Source organism: Hippocampus zosterae, chromosome 8, assembly GCF_025434085.1.
Source record: "Hippocampus zosterae strain Florida chromosome 8, ASM2543408v3, whole genome shotgun sequence".
NCBI classification, from domain to species: domain Eukaryota; kingdom Metazoa; phylum Chordata; class Actinopteri; order Syngnathiformes; family Syngnathidae; genus Hippocampus; species Hippocampus zosterae.
Genome location: NC_067458.1, coordinates 6,533,031 through 6,550,650, shown reverse-complemented (window position 1 = coordinate 6,550,650; position 17,620 = coordinate 6,533,031).

Here is a 17,620-nt window from a genome sequence, read left to right as displayed (position 1 = left end):
GAAAAAGAAAAACAGGCATTTACAGATCAAAGTGACAGGTTGATTCGGCAATTTTAAACAAGAGCGTTTTGAGTTTGTGATTTGAATTGAGTGAAAGAGGCTCTTCCTAACTGCCATGATGTGCTCGGTCGGAAGCCAGCATTTATACTTTGCCATGTGTGCAATCAGGGGGGAAAACAGGTGCAAACTGCACTCAGCTGTCAAACCGTGCGAGCATGTTTGCACTGGTATGTCATGAGCGCAATATCCTTTGTGAACACGACGCTAAGATGGTGCAACTAGCAGCGGCCGTAGTTCATTCTTTGTGCATTCCCGCCCGCATTCTTGTGCCTTGCGCATATCCTAAATTCACCTCCAACTCTTTGCATCTGATCAGTCTAAAATACATAAGATTTTAAGTTTATAATGACTTCTAATGCCTGAATATTAAGAGATGAAAATCATGTGTATTTTGTCAGATACTTTTTCTCCCTCCCGTCAGTCTATTATTGAGTTAGACTACTGGCATGTCCGGTAATCTACAGCATTTACAGGAAAAATGACTTACATGAAGTGAATAGCATTACGGTTCTCGTGACTGCAGCAAATTTGCCTGGACAACAAACCTAATGACATAAATGTGTCCTTTTGTGTTGATTCCCCAATATAGGAGGTAAGAGAGAGAAATAAAGTGATAATTCTGCCAAGGCAAAATGTTGTTGCAGTCGAATGAAGACCTCCAATAAGGTTGAACTGTTAAAAAACAACAACTTTTGTTTGCTCATATTTTAGCAGACCGATTTGTGCTTCACAGTGGATGACACAAGTCAACAAAAAAGGCACGATTAATTTAATGTAGTCGGGAAGGTACGTTTCATTACTGAATTTACATTTCTGCTTTGACCTACTGTGTGATAAATGTGTCACACGATAATAGCATGTTAAATGGCACTGACAGGTGAATGTACGGTAAATGCATATTTCCACGTTGCAAAGTGTTCCAAACTGAATATTGATAGCAAACTTTGCCCTGTGCAGCCAGCTTTCTTTCACAACTGTCAACATGAGCCAGAGCAAGTGAATACTATAATATAGGAAGGTCAGTCTATATGACTTAGTGAACCCGACACTTAACAGTTAATCTGGATTTTTCATGTGACTCTTATGGGGCATCAAAATTGACTCACTCAAAGCCAATAAAATGTGGTCATTTCGGATTGTACAGGGAAAATGAGAGTAATTCTCTTGCGCACTGAATTAAAATTATGCACAATAAAAGGAGCGGCAGTTTCCCCAGACTGTTTATGCAATTAACATAGTCGAAAATATTCTTTTTCCACTGCTTGTGAATCCATTTTCCAATCTCTCTTTAAGGGTGTAATTATAATTGCATCCATTTTAAATGGTACACGACCTAAAATGTGATTAATTTTTTACGAGTGTGCTTTCATGCCACATCGGTGAAAAAACAAAAAAAAATGTTTCCCCCTACATTTATGGGTTATAAGGCATTGAGGCAGTATGGCAGGAGCACAAGATAAGATAAGATATCCTTTATTCGTCCCACACTGGGGAAATTTGCAGCCTCCAGCAGCAAGAATGTATGTAGAAAGAAGAAAGGAGAAAGAGAAAAAAAACAACAAACATCTTTCAATTAAATACAATATGAACACAAATGGATAAATCGCAGTACTATTTACAATTTTCCTTCACATCATTTAATTATTATTGGGCCTTCCGTTGGGAGACGTGAACTGTGTTGGGTTTCCAGCATGACAACTGGTAGCAAAGCTGATTTTCACTTTGAACAGGCTTATTCTTTGAGAAAACACCCGCTATATTGAATTTGGAGTTTGCGTTGCATACAACCACACGGGATTAGCTGTTTTAGTGTGTTATTCGATTGGATTAGTCTTTGCTTTTTGGACAGAAACCTGGGCCAACTTTAGACAGGACTGTGAGCTTGTCACATGCATTGAGTATCCCACAAAGTATATGAATCAAACTGAATAATTGAATAGGTTCGGAAATAAATTAGCCCTTGGAGACCCTTTGATAGAAGGGGCTAATTTCTGAGGAATGTAAAGATAGATACCACTGCTACATGTAACCTTGAGTCTGTTAGGTTCACATCAAACTGTATAACATTTTTGGATTCCAACTATGCAGGCTCACTGTGCGATTACAAAAAATGTTTATTCAAGAAAATCGCACCGAGATAGTATAGCCTGAAGTCGCTGGTCACTAAGAGCCAGGAATAGAGAGTAGACGCAAAACGAAATGTCAAAAATCCAATAACATAAAAGCAATCAACAACAACAGTAAAAATAACACTTGGAACATAACAGCATGCAAGGTCAACAATCCGACAACAGCAGAAGTCCGAGTCCTTAAATACCCAGTCAAGCTTGATGGGGTAACGAGGCACAGGTGCACCTGCTGGAGGGAAACGCCCTTAACTCCAGCTGCAGCTGGATCGCAATCAAGACAGACGTGACAGTCACAGGTTTGCAGTGCTTTCTGGACATGTCTTCCAAGAATGTCTTTCTCTCCTTTTCATTTATTACCCTTGGAGCCATTTTCTTTCACTATGAACTGCAACAACTTGACTGAATGCAAAAAAAAAAAAAAAATCGAACCAATCCAGCTGATGCAATTTTGTTATTGTGAATACGTCCCCATTAAAAAAAAATGTTACAGACCTTGTGCAAACAACAGGCAATTACATTGGTATTTACCACAGCCAGTTGTAGGTAAATTGCAACTGTATCATCTATCTAACTGTATCGTAACCAAAACCAACTAAAGTTTACAGTGCATATAAAAGCTGCAAGTATGATTTTTCTTTTAAAGGTTTCACATCAAGATGACCGACAAACTTGCCCGAGTAATTCCTTTTTACGCCAGAATGCACAAATGGCTAAAAATGCTGTGATGTGCATACCGGGCCACAAGTTGGCAATGCTAGTGTGTCAAGAAAGACAATTGTCTCTTTTTAAGCCTTTCTGTCTTCTGCTTGATGTATCGTCCATCCACCGGCGGGCCGTGTGGCCAAAGTTCAGAAAAAGAGCCTGAGGTGTTTTCGTACTGATCCAGCCAACAGACAATGACGACTGTGTGGTTTGTACACAATTGCCATCTCGGTGGAAGGCCAAAGAGCACAGCGGCTTTGCAGCAAACAGTTGACACATTGGCATAAGTGAAAGGTGTGTGAGGGGTGGGGGGCGGGGAGGGTTCAGAGATGGAGTCTGACTATGCTGCCGCTCTGCCGAAATGAAGGACAATGTAAGACTGTTGCAGCATGACAGGTTGTTATCATCACAACAGTTTGTTTACACTTTCAACATCCCCACTGGCTTCTAATTTAGTGCCCTGGTGAATTTGTCTGTCATTAGTGGCAAGAAAACATTCTGTCATTTCTTCCGCTTTGCTCCTGCAGTTTGCATGAGGCTGTTGGGCTCTGCATAGCTGATGAGGCAGCATGCTGGCTTGAGAGTTACTTTCAAATTGATTTTTTTTGGGGGGGGGGGGGGATTGTTTACATAAGGCGGCCTGGTAGTCAACTAGTCGTTAGCACGTTGTCTTCCCAGTGCAGAGATACTGGGTTCAATTCCAGCTCCGGCCTTCCTGTGTGGAGTTTGTATGTTCTCCCCGTGCTTGCGTGGGTTTTCTCTTGGTTCTCCGGTTTGCTCCCACATTCCAAAACATGCATGGCAGGCCGATTGAACACTCAAAATTGTCCCAAGCTGTGAGTGTGATTGCGGATGGTTGTTCGTTTCTGTGTTCCCTGTGATTGGCTGGCAACCGATTCAGGGTGTCCCCCACCTACTGCCCGAAGACAGCTGGGATGGGCTCCAGCACCCCTGGCTACCCTAGTGAGGATCAAGCGCTTCGGAAAATGAATGAATGAATGTTTACATTTAAAAAAAAATACATTAAAATAAAATAATAATCGTACTACATACATTACACATAGGATCGGATTTTCTGTAATCATTAGATTTGTACATGCGTTGTTTTACCTGGCCACCAATAATATCCTTAAAAGAGATCTCTATAGCCTACTTCAGTTTACCTTAGCAGAGACTACAAACGATTCAAAATGTGCAGACTTTAAAAAGGGGGCATTTGTTTAATTCATTGAGGACTGAGTTTTCTTTGACCTCCATTGAAGCTGGGTCAGGGGTTGCATCTCTTAAGGGAGTTTTAAAGATGACTTCTTCTGAAGCCTCTGCCTGTCAACTCTCGGCAGCAGTAGGTGGTGCGTTATAAGACAAAAGACTGTTACCACCGAGTAATGCTGACAAAAAAGTGAGTGTCGCAAGTTAAATGGGGATTTTGAAAAGCGTATAACATTAGCAGGTATGTCGTGACCCTTGTGACAGGCATGATCACGTAACTACTTCCAGCTTGCCAGAAAAAAAAAATATTCTGTGATGTTCCTCCATTTCTTTTGCAGTTTATGTTGAATAATAACGCAGTGTAATGGCGAGGTGATGCATGAAACGACTCCGGAAAATACGGCTGTTATCTTCTTTCAGACGTAATACACAAAACCAATCAGCTTGTGAATCTAAAAATGCAATAGTATGGAAATGAGAAGTCTGAAAAAACAACATCAACGTGCACAAACTTGTGGTTTACAACGATTGTGCAAACACACACACACACACACACACACACACACACACACACACACACACACACACGCACGCATGTGTATACACACACATTAGCATACACAAAAACACAAGCGTGCAAACACACACACACACACACACGCACACACACGCTGTATTGATGTTTAATTACATTAATATGCATTAATATGCAGTCGTTAGTAGCACTTTAATTATGAATGAAGATGTAATGACACCCCCATCAATATTTAATTAAAGAGCAATAAAGTGTTATTTGGCAGCATTACCAAACTAGACACCAATAAAAGAGTGTCTTTAGTCTGCAATTATTCCACACAGAAGAGCTCCATTCCTCTTAAAATCTGTAAAGATAAATTCAGAGGACACCTAGAGGTCAAATACATATGTACACATTAGTATGTGCGCACTGACGCCACTCTGATTCAGGCCTGGGTGATGAAAGCCTTCATCCATCAAGCTGCACCATATGTGACTTTTCCAAAAAAACATCCGAAAAACAAGAGTGGCCGACAGGAAGTAAAATAGCTTCCAGTCGGTTAACTCACAGGATTGACACAGACAGTGGCTCAATAGGCACCACAGAAGTTAACATCCGTTCTTTGATATCGTAAAGAAGAAAGCATTATATGTAGTATTTTCCATAGCAAAGCAACATTTCTCTCTCATTAATTCATTTATCTCAACAGAAGGAGTAGGAAGAATTGTTTGTCCAGAGTTCTTGGATGCTAGCAGTCACGATTCGTTGTTTAGCATCAGACGCCCTTGTGGTCACATTGATATGCTAATGATGTCACTTGTTTACACAAGATTCTCCCTTTGCCCCCTCAATGAAATCACCATTTAATCGGACAAAGGGCACAATGTGGCCCTCATCAGTGAGTGGGCCAGCTTAACAAGGAGAGCAGTCTATTTGGTTTGCTCTCGAGTGGATGTTTACATCTGTAGGAGCAAAAGCATTGTTTTAACCTTGAAGGTCGGCGCGATGCACACGACTTTTCGCGACAGAGGCATTAGTACCAGTGACTACCACAGTCTTTGTGCTAATGTTATTCAGTTTGCAGTTTGTGTCATAAGAATGTCACCACACACACACGCACACACACACACGCACACACACACACACACACACACACACACACACACACACACACACACACACACACACACACACACACACACACACACACACACACACACACACACACACACACACACGCACAGACAATCATAATACAGTATTCTAATAATAAGCATCCATCCATCCATCCGTCCGTTTTCTACCGCTTATCCAGGGTCGAGTCGCGGGGGCAGCAGATTTAGCCGGGAAGCCAAGACCTCCCTCTCCCCAGCCACTTCTTCGAGCTCTTCCTGGGGAAACCCGAAGCGTTCCCAGACCAGCTGGGAGACATAGTCTCTCCAGCATGTCCTGAGTGGTCCCGCGGGCCTCTAACCACCTAACCAGGGAGGCGTCTAGGATGCATCCTAATCAGATGCCTGAGCCATCTCATCTGGCTCCACTCGACGTGGAGAAGCGGCTGAATTCAGAGCCTCAACCGGATGACCGAGCTTCTCACCTTATCTCTAAGAGAGAGCCCTGCGGAGAAAACTCATTTCGACTGCTTGTATCCAGAATCTCATTCTTTCAGTCACCGACTACAATTGAACTACAACAACACTCACAAGAGTCACTAAAGTTGAACCAAGTCTTGTCTTGAAATTTCTGTTCTGCTTCATCCCAACGGTTTTTAAAAAAGCATCCCCTCTCCATTCCTCTCAGAGTTCTATCCACCATGTGTTACAGGCCAAGCCAACTACCAACCACAATGTAGCTCTGACGTGCTTCTCGTGCGTACATTAAGTCAAGCTAATGAGCTGGTCAATGTACGAGAAGTGTCTGTGATCGATGCCCCGAGTGAATTTATGTGCTCTGCCAACGAAGGACGCTGACCTGCCGAGAAATGTTAATGAAGTAGTCTTCTGGAAACTTCAGCATGTGAGCACCACTGTGCAGACGTGGGTCATTATTGTTGAAATGATCACTTCATTTTCAATTGAAGATGAATTTGAGATCTTCCGAGTAGTTAAATAATATCGAGGTAACTGTGACTCTTTTATGCTGGAACAAGACTAAACTGTGACACTTACGAGAGAAGGACTTACTTTCTCTATCCACATTCAAATGTCTCTTTCACTTTTGGACTGCAGTGCTGTATTCATAGGTTGTCTTCATTGAGCGTTTAAAATAAACCTGTCAAACATTTAGGGCTCATCAGTTTGATGACCGATGGCTTCAAGGGTCCTTCCTTTTCCGACACATATTGTATTTATCTATAACATTAACCCCCCATTTTCGGCTCTCTGTCCCATATTTCTCCAGTCTGTCCCGACCACTGACTTTCAATTATCAAATAACCGAAGACTCAAACTTGTCCGTAGGTGTGACTGAGAGTGTTTGACTATTTGTGGCCTGTGATTGACTACCCATTGCCCAAAGTTAACTGATATGCTCCAGCTAACACATACCCTTAATTATTGTAATTGCTATAGAAATGGATGGATGGATGGAAGGCTGGATAGAAAGATGGATGGATGGTTGGCATGATAAAAAGGTCTGACAGCCCCAGCCGCCATCAACACACACTTTATCTGTCATCCTTTCATTCTGTTCAGTATGTAGAGCAGGCAACAACTCAATTAGCCAGAAGCCTCAAGCCATCACACCAGCAGACTGCCTCATAATATTTCCCATAATGTTTCATCCAATTTGGAGAGTTTGACGTTCATGCCCTGAAGGACTGCTGCAAGAGACAATGACTGAAGGCGAGTGGGCACCGAGGTGGTGGTTGTGTGTGTGTGTGTGGAGGGGGGGGGGGGGTGAAGGTTGGGGGTTTTTATGTTAGGAGGTAAAGAGGATTGCACTCATTCCCGAGGCCTGATGAAAGGGATGTAACCCTTAACTTTGTAAGACAGAGTATATATTTTTTCACATAAACCTCTCAAAATGCACAGAGAATTAATGCCAGGGAGTTTATGAAAATAATTTTTGAGGCATAATGCACAGTGGAGAGTTAGCAGGCCGCTGTAATTGTTGTTTTAGAAGACTCCGTTTTACTGCCATCCGCCATTGGTATGACCTTTTGACCTCTCTTTCTTCCTCTGTTCCGAGTCCACTTCTTGTACCCCTATCAGATCTTGGTTCTGCTCCTCTTAAATTACATTAGAGGATTCACTTCTGCAGAACCGATGTCCCTGATCAGTGGCGAGCTTGAAACACAAAGACAGACCATAAGGGGGTTAGAGACAAAAAACTAAAAATGCTGAGGTAACACTTTCCACAGACAGAAGGATATATAGAGATATGCTGGGGTGTTAAGGGAGACGGCTGGGAGCTGGGCTTCTATGGCTGAAATGGGAGGGGTCTCATTTATGACTAAATGATTGGCCCGATAACCCTGCAAGCCAGGCTCATCACCCTCCTTGAAATTGACATTCTAATGGCACCGGGGAGGACGGGGAGGCCTGGACATCATTAAACCAAACCTTAAAGCTATAATTTGCCTTGAATCTGGTCAAGCTAGTACCTCATATTCTCCCTCCCAAGTTTCAAATAAAGTTGGGGTATTGACACCTATTAAAGCTACAGAAACACATGAGAAAGATGTCTTTCGTAGTGCGAGCCGGAAGGCAATTCATTCATTGGTGTTTATTTTCGTTCAAAACCTCAGCTGTGGCCACAAGCTTGAAGTTAAGACGGGCTGGAATGATTTTCCTATATAATGTTTCATCAACACAGTGACGGTGTAACTACAGTAGGTAGGCAATTAATATTGCAAAGGGGCCACAGGAGAAACTGGAATGCGAGAAGGGTCAAGCCAAGATGCTAACATCAACTTTGTCTGTCATTGTTAATGTACTTAGCAACGGTAAAAAATTGCCACCTGTACATATGGTTTGCATTCTTATAATTAGGAAACACACATTTTAAACAAAATTATGAATGGGCATTGAAATTACATACAGTATTTACAATTTAAATTCTAAATGAAAAAAGACTTTTTGTGCACCAACCAACTCATATTAGCCATACCTCATCTAGACTCGCAAATAAGTCATTGAATACCTTTATATGTATGCACTTGGGTGCATCGCTGTCCTTCATTGCTGCATCTGTCTTTCGACATGACACTTCTAATGAGTGGCGATTAACAATAATGTGTCTCATTAGTTCAAACACAATGATACTGACGCCAAGAGCTTTACCGAACTATAAGAACTATCAAAGTTGCTTCAATTACATAAAAATGAAAGACAGTGGATCCACTTTTTTTAATTACAGTTTCCATTCCTTCTGTCTTTGGAATTTTATATGATTGAAACTGTACTATCCATCATGTTTAAAGATGACCAACAAGGTCAAAAGCAGAAAATAGTTTTCCAAAATATGTATTTATTTATTTATTTTACATTTTCCTGAGGCTCATCATCTTTCTCTGACCCTGCTACGTTTGTCGTCATCTTCTAGTCATGTGAGACATCTTGCATCAGTGTTGGAAAGCAGTGCAGTCATTTCTAAGGTCATAAAAGCTGAGAAATGCTAACAGTTTGCAATGATAGCCAGTCTTGCAGGTGCCACCCAAACAGGGCAGTCCGAGTATCCTGAAACCAACACCATGGATGTTTCCATTCCTCCTATTGACATATCAGTATCTTTATAGTTAGAAATCATCCATATTTTTCCAGTTGCCCCCCATAACTCTTATTTTGCTGCGTCTCATGCTACGTATCTGGAGCTGGTTGGTATGTCAAGTGTGAAAGAAGATACACACGGGAGAGTGCGATCTCAGGAGGAGGCACTGGCTAAGGCTTATGACTTACTACACTTTCTATTTTGATGAATGGTCAACTCTTTAGGATATGATCTTGATTCAAATCGTGTTGTCTTTCTGTATCAGTATAGGGTCATAAGTAACACACAGAAGTGCACTAAATAAATAGATGATGATGATGATAGTGTATGTGTATATGGAGAGACACCGTAATTTCTCCCAAAGAAGCAGTGGGCCTTTTTTGGGATAGCCTTTGCGAGCAAGAACAACAGAATGTTACGTCAATTCGCTGCTTTTTTGATCGTCTTGGTGGCACACGTGGGAGTGGTAAAAGTTTCAAAAACGTTTCCGATGCCATTTCTACATTACGGATTTTCTCTCTTTTAGGGGTGAGTCTTAAAAATCTAATAAATAAATAAACAAACGAATAAATAAATACATCAATAACGAATGGCCGTTCATTCTGAATGGGACAGCTGGAACGAAGGAGAAGGTTGATCATAATACGAAGGGAGGGTGTTGACGCATCATAATGTGTTTCGTGTAAACACACGAACAAACCTTAGCATTTTGTGTGGAGCTGTTCCAACGGGCTGCAGTAAGTATTTGCAGAGTGAGGTGGAGGGGGCGGGAGATGGCTTTTAACAGTGGGATAACACTTTTCTAGCATCTTAATATAATCAGCGCTTAGCGTCAGCGCGACAACAGTTTAGGAAAAGCCAAGCTTCCGTCAAACAAGGGCAACGAAGCACTGAAAACTCTCAACCCTTCAGCAAACCAGTGTGCGTAACTTACTGGTTGCTGTGTTGGACATAGTTCCGTGTGTACAGCGTATACGCGCCTCTTTCGGAGTGATTTCCAGTGTGAAGTTATGGTGCTGATTAGTGCGGTGACAGGTGCCATGATTAAAATGGCTGATAGTAATAGTGCAGCATTCATGCATTGACAACTTTGCTCTGCATGGCATTGTGAGGGGTGATGTACGACACCATTAGGGTAACCTCAGGGCCCCGGAGGACACTTATCTCCCTCGTCACGTCCTTCACACTTCTCAGTCTCCCTCCAACGAAAGGACAACTGTTCCCTTGTCTGCATGCTTATTAATTGTATGTGTGTGTGTGTGTGTGTGTATTTCAGTATGTTTACTGTCCAATTTACATATGGACAATTATATACTTTTATGTATTTTTATAAACAGTCACAGGTTCAGACTGTATTTGTTGACCAAAAAAAGGAAATATACATTATATATTTTTAGAGAGACTGCCATGACAGATTAATTCATTCATTCATTCATTCATTCATCTTCCGAGCCGCTTGATCCTCACTATGTATTGAAAAAAGAAAATAGACACAGGCTACTGTACATTTCCTAAACTATTATCTACATTTGTATTGTATGTATTTTGTTTGTTTAACTTTTCAAAAACAGGAATTGGGAATTGTTCAAGTCCAAATATGGACAAATGACAACTGACTACTGTTAAGGCAAAGAATTCAACTCACTTCACCTTACGGCACTCATGACAAATAGTTCACAATTTTTTGAAAAAAAAAAAAAAAAGACTTGAAGTTTACTGTCAAACTAATAGACAAAAGTGGTGAGAAGCTCGCTGAAATTAGTGCACGAAAAACAATTCTAGTTTTAGATGTATAACGAATAGAAAAACAGAAACTACTTTCAAAATAATACCGTCACGATTTGGAATTCGCATCATATGAATCAGTGAGACTTTAAAGTAGGCTTCCGTGTTTTTTTTTTTCACTCAAAAATCCAAACAATCATTAGATAGATGGCTTTGAACTTCAATGCCGACATTTATGACGCCCCGGGGATAAACTGCAATCACTTTAATGATCATCTTAATGTCATCCAATGCCGTCACTGGGTCAAGTCATCAGGTATTTTGTTTCGGTGCAAAACTAAGAACCTACCTGTCATGGTCATCGTTAATTTTGGGTGAGAATTAGCCCAGGGTGCCATCTGTCTCCACCAAAATGTGTTTCGGCCACATGAAAGTGACATAATATATAGTAAAAAGTGATAGACAAATTAAATTTTGTTCAGAAAGATGTGCTCCTGCGTCTTTAGTTCCATTCATCGCATTATAAGTGTCAACACTTCTTCCTGGCCGCTACTCCAGCCTGTCGTAATGCACTAGGCAAATGTTTGTGCGCGGACATCTCTGTAAACATGCACATCCTGAGCCAAGCTAACCAATGGCAAAAACACCACAGCCGCCCAAACACCTCTGCAATTGACACTGCAGTCATGTCATCGGAAGTGTAAAGCAAAACCCCAATTTTCCTAACGAGCCGAACCCAGCCAGAGGCACCCTGGTATCTCTTGAGTTGAAACACATGTTCCCTTCCTTCTTCAAAAATACACCAGCATGTAACCCATTAATTATTTCAGTGCGCTGAATTTGAGACGACTGAGTTCTTGAGGTTTTGCACATGATGCTGAGGAACAGCAAGATAGAAACATTAGAAGCGGCAGGGTATTTGGGGGTGAGTGGGACAGGGTGGTAGTCAAGTTTTAGAAGGTAGATGCACACTTTTGCAAAATTAAAAAAAAAAAAACTGGTAGTCTCTGTCTCTCTTGGTGCGCCCCTGGTCGCCGTTGCCACCCCATCCCACATAACATTGCTGATGGGAAAGGTAGTGATTACTTTTGTAATCGTGAATCTGTATGGAGTACCAACTTCTTTACGTTGAAACTGCGGTTTGTAGGTTGCATCAATGAACAAAGGTTAAGTGATTTATAGTTTTGTTATTTTTTTTAACTGTTAATCTTAACAAAAATCGAACACAATCACACGTGATACCCCCCATTCTCTCCACAAAACAGAATGACAGAAACAAAAAAGTAAGAGTATAAACCATCTTTTTAATGAAAATATTTAATATGATATAAAACAGATTTAAATATTATATTTGCAATTGACATTTGCAACTGTACACGTCAAATCTACTTTAAAGTCGAGATCAATAGAGACCGAATGAGAGTAATGGTCCTCACCTTCAAACCTTTATTTATTTATTTTTTAATTAATTCTAACAGCCGTTTGTCACTTTCAGAGCAACTGCTGTCTGTCTACATTATCTTGTTAAATATAAACATCCAAAATGAACGGTCAATTATGCGTCATAAAAGAAGCCCCCGGGAAAAGGGGTACCGAAATGGATCATCTTTTCTTCCCCCTTGTAGCCTACTTAGCGTGGTATTAAAAGTGAAATATTAAATGACCCACACTGGCTGTGGGTTCCAAATGGTGAGTCCAAAAGGAACATCTCCAATAAATCATAAAGCGAAACTTGAGTCACGGGCTGTTGTCAGAGATTTATCAGCAGCTGTATTTTTCTAGCGTCACCTGATGTTCTGTAAGACTTAGCCAGCTTCTTACATTGCTTCTACTCATACCCACTCCCCAGCAAGAGACACACACACACACACACACACAAAACACATTGCTCTTCCACCACCTTCAACGTGTGAGTTATTCAATTGAGATGAGTTGGGTATCAGCACACATATCTTATTAGCAAGGCAGTACTGCCTTTCCAGTATAATCCACATTTGCCACCCCCCCCCCCCCATCCCTCCTTCTGAACTGATGGTTATGTATATTTCAGAAAAAGTCACTTTGTCTTTAAATCCAAATCTGGCGTCATCGTGTCTTAGCATGCTGCGACATACCACAAAGATGTCAGTTTGAATTCGTCGTGACAGTTGCTGTACACTCTCACTCGGTTTCCACTGACCGGGCAATGTCAACTATTTGAGGACCAATGGACAGGTGAGTAGAGCAAGGGTTCAGTCAGAGTGGACGGGAGTGATGGCCAATAGAAACATTGATTGAAATAACTTTGCAGTGACTTCTGCACACTTATTTTGGGTATTTTGGGTAGAGTGATTCATTTAAAAAGTGTGAAATCAATTCAAACAGTGACACACCAGTGACTAAAAAGCGCACTTTAATGTTCTACGAGATCTGTGGCGAAACTACAATTGTGGAGTCCAGAATGGGTAACAGTCCCACTTTTGAAACAAGTCAACAAACAAAATTTTCGCACAAGATAAATACTATCTACACGATAGTCATGGTACAAATACACAACCTAATATGATCTGACTTTGTTTTAGAGGTCATGTCTACATAAAACTTTGGGATGCCTAAGTCATCCTAAGCCTGAAAACACCCTGAGTTTGTCATTTTTTTGTGAAATGAGAGATAAGAATAATCAACATTTAAATTGTTGAAGTGATGCTGATGTACCTCTACGTGAGCCATCACCTTAATGCACTGGAGGCGTTTTGAATAGTAGTGATCCTAGAAGTAAAGTTCACTGGGGTTTTCTGCGCCTGGCATGGCAAAAAGGTCATTGGTGAGGAACCACACAAAGCACGGTGAAATGAAAGCTTATGATGAATACAAACACTATATCAGGGGTGCCCATTACGTCGATCGCGATCAACCGGTAGCTTGTGGACTGGTCCCAAGTTGATCACGAGGGGTACAAAGGGGGGGCGGGGGGGGGACCCAAAACTAACAAACCCAAAACATTTGTTTGTCTGTGTGAGTGTTATTGATATCTCTTTGCGTTAGTGCACACTGCACTCAGTCTCATGTTCGCTAAAAATGTATTTAAAAATAAGGTAACATAAAAAAAAAATACCTGTCAACTTTTCGGAGCTCCAACCTGTATAAAGTACCAAAAAAATCCTTATAACATACCAAAGCATTTTATATGTCAAAATAATGGTAGAAAAAAAACACCAAATGTTCAATGATATTTATTGTAGATCTCCATAATACAATGTCTGGTTAATGTCTAATCATCATTCTACTTAGTGGCATTACTGTGTTCGTGCGTTACTTTTTTCACCAACTCCAAATACTGACCCATCGGCTCGAAGTTACAGCATCCATTCATATTTACTTTGCACTGCAATAATGCTGGCAGTGTTTCTGGTGCAAGCGATTTTCGGAAATCTGTGTGAAGAGAAAGTTACCGGAACTAGCATTCGAGTAGACTCGCAACATTCTGGGCAAAAGCAAACGGAACTACCTGTTAGTGGGGAAAAAAACCCGGAAATTTTCAGTATCCGTATGATTTGTGCGATACGGCCATATATGTAAGATTCACCACAAAATCCGTATGAATTATGGCTAAACCGTATGAGTTGACAGGTATGTAAAAAAGCAGGTCACTGCTCACCAACTGTGGCGCGTGACCTGCATCACTGGAAGTTGATAGCGATCGACAGTCTGGAATTTCAGCTTGCGATTGGAGCTGTTGCGCTATATCTTTTATTGTTATTATTATTCACATTCAGGGTTTGTTTCATATACCATTCACCGAGGGCACGGGCAAAGAATGAGAATCTGGAGTACCGGGAGAAGCATTTTAAAATGGTGCACATGAGCTACGATCGTTAAAAGGCTGAAAGTGCGTTTGATGCCTCTGCGTCAGATCTCTACGAAGGTCGGCAGTGATTTGCTTTTCATCAACTCACAAAATTTGTAGATAATTTATTTTTCTGATCCGTTTACCTTAGTGGCTGTTATTGCTATTGCTCATCGGGGCATTCGTGTTGAATGGGTGTGCGGTCACGGGTCGATCGAAGGAGGTTGGTTGATCAAAAAGTAGATCTTTGGTCCAAAAGGTTTGGGTACCCCTACACTATACCCTCATTCGGACGCGGGCCACAGACCCCCCTCTAGAGCCATTCTTAGAGGTGGGGCTTGTTGACCAGGCCTGCATCCATGAGGCCTGACTGGGCACAGCCAGAAGAGGCAATGTGGGTCCCACTTCCCATGGCCTCACCACCGATAGGAAGGGCCAAGGGGTCAGGTACAGTTTGTGCTGGGCAACAGTCTGATCCCCAGCTTTCGAAGCTAGCTCAAGGGACATAAAATGTCACCTGACAAGTAAGGACCATGAGCTAGTGAGTGAGGTTCCATCTAGACATAGTGGGGCTCGTCTCTACATATAACTTGGGCTCAGGTACCAGTCTTCATTCTTGGGTTGCCCAAGGTGAAAGGCGGCAGGCAGATGTGGCCATAACTGTATTTATTGCTTCCTGTTTCTATATGTTGGGGCTCACACTGGTGAATGAAAGGGTTGCCTCCCTCCACTGTCAGGCCCTGACTGTCGTTTCTGCCTATGCACCAAACAACATATTGTACTGATAAAAAGTGTGGTGCCTGGCTAGGCCCTGGAATGATCACTTTGAATCAGTCATTCTAGGACCTAGCCAGACCATTTTAGTCAGGTAACCATACCATGGGTGTCTCTTTGCTAGCCCGGGAAGACCTCGGGATCCCACAAAAGAGCTGGATTATGAATCTTGACTATTATTGAGGTGTCCACAAGTAACGTACCAAAATAACATGCATGTGTGTGGTCTGCTGTGCAATAAAAACGTCCAGCAAAATGTGCAAGGATTTTCCTCCAGGAATCATAATCATCAACCTCCATTAACCTCGAAATCCAAATATGATAAAGAAGCAATTATGCCCACCTGCGGAAATAGCAGACACATCGTAGGAATAACACTGCTGTTTTGTTCGTTTTGGATTTTTGTTGCAGAACAACAAAAAAAAGGACCACTGCTGCTTTTCCTTGAGTGATTCATTTCAAATGTTGTTCATCAAAATGACTTTTGTCAAGGTTAAATATTAGTTCTGGATACTAAACTTATGTTTTTTCCATTTTTCTTTGAGAATAGACAAAATGTTACTATGTCATAATTTGAACACATTCTTTTGAAAAAATATCAAGAAACACAATAACAACGCAAAAACTGCCTTTCCTCTCTGGTACGCGAATGAACAAATTCTTCAATCTTTGTTTCATTGAGTTACTTTTACACACACACAAACAACCACATGCGACAAAGAGTTAAAACAGTTCCCTCTGATCGCAGTGCGGTACGGAAAATGCTTACTACCACTATTTGCTATTCTGAGAAGAAAGCCTGTGAACACGGCGGGTGGGCGAGCAAGTCCTCACTGATCACCTGTCTTTATTTAGCAGACGCTTCACACTTTCTTCCTAATAGATGTCCCCCCACGCCCTGCTTTCACTCCCCCCCTCCCCACCACACACACACACACAAACACACACAAGTCACCACTATAAAACAGGCTGTGCAGTCAAGTTGCCTGTCACCATGCTTGTTCCTGGGTACCATATATGAGCCCTCTCAGCTGTTGAACCACAATTAACCCTCCGTTGTGCTCTCTGTGCTTGCGCGCAGACGCACAGATGCACGTCTACACATGGTTTGCACTTGTGGTCTCGCTCCTTGTCACCGCTGTTGCCTTTTCACGACCAGCTCGCTGCAACCTAATCTGCGACTGGGGTTGATTCATTCTGTCCGTCAGCGCGAAGTGTCACCAAGTTAGTTTACAGCATTTGAATGAATGCGTGCATCTGCCATTCCTTTCATATCATCTGCTTGTGTTTCACCTCTGGTAAACAATTAGAGCCAAGTATTTTTAAAGAGTACAGGAATTATTTTTACCATACCACAGAGTATTGCCCCCCTTGCACACACAGTATACTAAAAAGGAAAACTATATTTTAAAATTAAAGTGACACACAAGCCAAATGTGATATTTTCAACCTGGCATCCAAGCAATGTGACAACAGAATTAGATAAATTATTCCAGTCCTTAGTAACTGAGAATAATATTGCAAACGGAATCCTAAACGGAATAAGTACGGATATGGAGAGTTAGTCATTGATTAATCTAATGTGCATGTTTTTGTGGAATGAGTAATCGGCGAAAACCAACACAAAGTGTGGCAGGCACATTCAAACCCCGTCTAGATTAAAAATCCCTAAAGCGAGGCAGACATGCTAACTACTATTCTACTATGCAGTGGCCTACTGTTGTCACATAACATTACTCTGAACACAGTGGTACCTTGACTTACAAGTTTACAACTTGCCCCGATGAAGCTTTGAACTCATTTTAGTCTCAAATCAATATTCCTCATGGAAATGAAGTGAAATCTCATGAATCCATTATTATCATTAGGGGAATCTCATTCTTTTTTCATTCATTATGAAGAACAACAGCAGTTTTGTAAACTATAAATATAAAACAAGAATAATAAAGTACGGTAAAATAGGCTAAA